Below are 4,756 nucleotides of genomic sequence, written 5' to 3'. Positions count from 1 at the left end.
GCTGAGTGGAAGGCAAACCATAGGCCAGAGACATCTAATGGTTGACCCAGCACAATTCTCTGTTCTGTCTGCCATATCATCCTATGTTCTCTCTGCCATATTATAAGAAACAGTCCACATAAATCAATGAGTAATCTCATAAGAAGATGACTAATAATACAAAATGAGTTTGTCTGGAACATAATACAGATATGCTGCAAGAAAAATAAATGTGAGGAACAAAAAATAGACAGATTAACATTCCAGAAAAGTATGCCATAATGTGGATAAAAATTGTGGAGAAACACTTTTCCATTTAAAAAATAAAAAATGGTAGGGCAATGGAAACTAAAGGAAAATAAACAAATGGGACTACATCAAAATAAAAAGTGTTTGCACAGCAAAGGAAACCATCACCAAACAACAAGAAAGCCCACTGCATGGGAGAACATATTTGCAAAGGTTATCACCGATAAGGGTTTAATCTCCAACATTTACAGGGAGCTCATACAATTTAACGGAGAACAGTATGGAGTTTCCTCAAAAAATTAAAAATGGAACTCCCATTTGACCCAGTGATCCCACTTCTGGGGACATATCCCAAGAAATCAGAAACACCAATCAGAAAGGATATGTGCACCCATATGTTCATAGCAGCACAATTCACCATAGCTAAGATCTGGAAACAGCCTAAGTGCCCATCAGTAGATGAGTGGATTAAAAAACTATGATACATCTATACAATTGAATACTACACGGTAAAAAAGGAGTTCTTACCATTTGCAACAGGATGGATGGAACTGACAAAAACAGATCCAGAGACAGAGAAGCATCGATCAGACCATCAAACCTCAGAGGGAAGGTAGGGGTAAGAGGGGGAGATCAACCAAAGGACTTGTATACAAGCATATAGGCCTAAACAATGGACACAGACAACAGAGAGGTGAGGGCATGAGTGGGGGGGCAGGGAGATGGGGGTAATGTGGGGATAAGGAAAAAAATAAAATAAAATAAAAAATATAAAAAATAAAATAATTAAAATAATTAAAAATGGCTTTTCTGGAGCAATAACTCAAAAATAGGCTATCCTAGCTCAAGTAAAAGATAATTAAACAATTGCTTTCTTAAAAAAGAACCTGCAAGTATTTGGAAAAACATAAAAGAAATAACTAGTAGTCACACAAGTGAAAATTAACATTAGAAGTAGAAAAAAAAGAGGCACTAGTTGATTATAGGGCAGAGATAAAGAGAATAGAGGTGGAAAAAATAAAAAAAATAACCAACTATTTAAAATGATTAGCAAAAATGATGGAAATAGGAGGCAGGAAAGGAATTTCAACTTTTCCATGAATGTTGTCTCTAATAAATAAAACAGAATATTCAGATATAATAAAATAAATATTTCCTCAGATAAATAAGACCTAAACCCATAGTTGGAATGGGTCCAACTGTTCCAGGAGAAAATAAAATAGCAAAACCAACATGGAAACATAGCTTAGTAAAGTTACTGGACTTCAAAGACAGAGAAATAATCTAGGCCTAAACAATAAAATCACACAACAATAAAAGGAAAATTTAAAGTTTTGTTTCAGATATTTTTTAGTAATACAAACTGCTAGAAAATATTGAAAAAATGTTGCCAAGTCCTCAAGAAAAGTATGACCCCCAATTTTTTACCTAGTCAAATTGTTGTTTGATATTTCAAAACATGCAAGAACTCCAGAAAAAAAAAACACAAAAGAACTTCTGAATCCTTTCTTTAAAAAAAAATTACTTGAAGATGGCAATCAAGAGGTGAAGGGGATGAGCATAGTGGTGAGGAGGATGAGCATTAAATTTATTAAATAATTGAGTAAATGAATGGAGAAGACCAATCAACTATAGGAATTATAATAACAGAATTAAACATAATGTTGAAATAATAATAGTAAAATAATCCAAAAATTAAAGGTAGAGAGGAGGAAAGAAGCAGTGGAAGCATAAAAACCTTATCTTTTTGTAACACAATTCTTAAATTTACCATTTAAAATAATAAACTGAGTAATATAGGTGGCAGTGCATTATTTAAAATATTAGGTAACAACCAGAAGCATTAATGAAATGTAATAAGAATAAGGGCTCATGATTGTAAGAAAATTAAGAATAAACTGGGCCTAAAGAATATAATTAATAAGACAGATCTAAGTAGTGTGTGTGCAGCTACACACACTCACACGGGTCTATTTTTCTAATTATGTCACTAAAATGAAAAATATATCTTCTAACTATGCAACATTTTTTAAAATTGCAACAAAGGACTCCTCAATAAATCCCACAGGTTAAAAGGGTGTCAAACAACACATTCTCCTAGCTTAATAATATAAATCCCTTTAAATTAATGAAAAATATACAACAAAAGCTCTGTTATTCAGAAATAAAGAATCCAAACAAGAAGAGCAGAATCTTTCATAGAAAAAGCATGGATAAAAGTCACTACTCATTTCATGCCAGGGAGCTGACATATCACTTGCTGGCCTCACTACTTCAACTACTTCACTTACTAAGCTTGTTGTTTTTTATACACAATAAAAGGGGGAAGAATAAAGTTAACATGCTTTTTCTAAACTGGAAATTTCCTAATAAACATGTTCAATCTGCTCTACAGTGTTCACCCCGAATCATTAAATGTGTTAAATTTATTCAGAATTTAATTGCACTTGCTACATAATGATAAGAGAATAGACTACTTTAAATTCTTTATTTGAATGTCTGCCTTGGTTTCAAGTAAACAGGCTTATTTCTTTGTATATTACCATACCACAAGGGGCTCAGTAGAGCAGTCTGACAAGAAGCAGACACGGAGAGGCTGTTGTCTCCAAGGAGCACTGCCACTGTACAACTCTGGACTCTGAGGACAGAGCTGCTGGTGAGCATGCGCACTGTCTTGTCCCCACCTCCTGCCCTGGTGGTGTCTGATGAAGTTCCTGCTCTACCCTCTGTATCCTGCAGCTAGAAGGGCATTCCTTTCACCACTAGGATCCATTCTGTTTTGCTCTCTCCTAAGATCTAAAAGTGGTAGGAGCTTAGAAACTACACAGCCCACTCCCAATTTCCAGCTGGAAATCTAGCACCTGGCCCACACTACAGTCTTCTGGCTGACCTCACTGTCATGAGCCTGAGCCCTCCTGACTCACTCAGGGCCTTGCCCACTCACTTCCCTGGAAGGGGCTCTTGTGTATTATTGGCCAAGCTAAAGGTTGACTATGACCCAGAGACATTGTTCAGATTTTCTCCAGGGACCTGCATCTAATATTCATTAATTATCCTCTCCTTTTGCAGCCTGTTTTGTGCACATACTGGTCAGTTTTTATATTAATTACCTTTTACCTTTGTTTATATGTAAATAATTGGTAAGAAAAAACAAGTAAGCACATGGCTATTGACAACTCCATTTCTGTACAGTGTGCTTGCTTCCATTCCTTTGTCAAAACCTGGAGTAAGGGCATATCTCTGATAAAATTTAATGTGTTCAGCATAATATTCAAACCAAGCTTCAGTATTTTGAGGAAGTTCTTTGTAACAAAATTATCCTGATGCAATATTACGTGTGATAATGATAAGAGGGCTACTTTCTTTACTAAGGCAACAAGGCTTTAATTTTTCTTAGCATATCAAGGGCATCACCAGTGCAAATTGATTCACATATGTCAAGCATTAAATTATGCTTTCGTAGAGCAGGCAAGACTGAACTCATCAATTCCTTTGTAGTTGTTTGCAATGGTTCACAGAACAAGCTTTCTTTTATCTGTTTCTCTTTTATGTACATCACAAATATGGGTGCCCACTATGGCTGCCAACCTCAGATGTCTTGTGGAATACCCACTCTGAGAGGATTAATGTAGCTATCTTTTGTAACTTGCTTTTTAATGAATTCTGGAAGAGAGTTAGAAGATTACATTATTTTCTCAGGGACCTATTGAGGGTTCTTTTGTGCGTCTGCTGCCAATATTATCTCTGGGGAGTTTCTTTCAGTGCATAAGATTTCACTAATTTTTCAACTTTTATATGATATTTATTTCCCCTGTCACACAAATATGCAATAGGATAGAAAACTTACAATAAACAAGTGCTTCTCAGGTGTCAAACCCAAATATTATAAGACATTTCTAGAAACAGTGTCAGGTACAGCTGCATAGCTTATTTTGTTGAAAGTTTAGACAGCTCTGATGGTTTGAATTTAAAAAATATAAATTGCACAAAACATATTGCGTTGTGCAGTGAACTGCTAAAGAATATATCCCTGCTCCCATTTATGTCTATTTAACCTGACTCACTCCTAAATATATGGATATTTTCCTGAGATGATGTGGAGTTTTGCTGAGTGAAAAAACCCTGGCAATGCCCAAATTACCTGTGGGGGTGTTCTGATGGCAAATAATCTTTAACAAGCAATTTCTATGTTCCATGCCCTGTGATAAGTGCTTTGCAAGCATTATTGCATGTAATTTCAGGTTTGGAGCAAGAAATGTACATGATTAGCCTAGAATGCCTTGTAATAGCAATGGAGCAAGAAAAAAGAAAAACTAGTAAGGTTAGAGTCCTAATTTTCCCAGTATTTTCTCCATTCTCAGGCAAATGTGATAGTGGTCATGTCAAATAATAAGATCATGTCAAAGTGAACACAGGAGTCAACTTCAATAGGCTCCCAAGAGACAAAGAAAGGTAGTTTGAGCATAAACCAAGATAATAACTACAATGTATTAAATACATGTAAATCCATGAGTTCGTAATGATAATA

This window comes from Myotis davidii, unplaced genomic scaffold, assembly GCF_000327345.1.
Source record: "Myotis davidii unplaced genomic scaffold, ASM32734v1 scaffold577, whole genome shotgun sequence".
NCBI lineage: Eukaryota > Metazoa > Chordata > Mammalia > Chiroptera > Vespertilionidae > Myotis > Myotis davidii.
The sequence above is the reverse complement of the archived record's forward strand: the minus strand, read 5'-3'. Positions refer to the sequence as shown.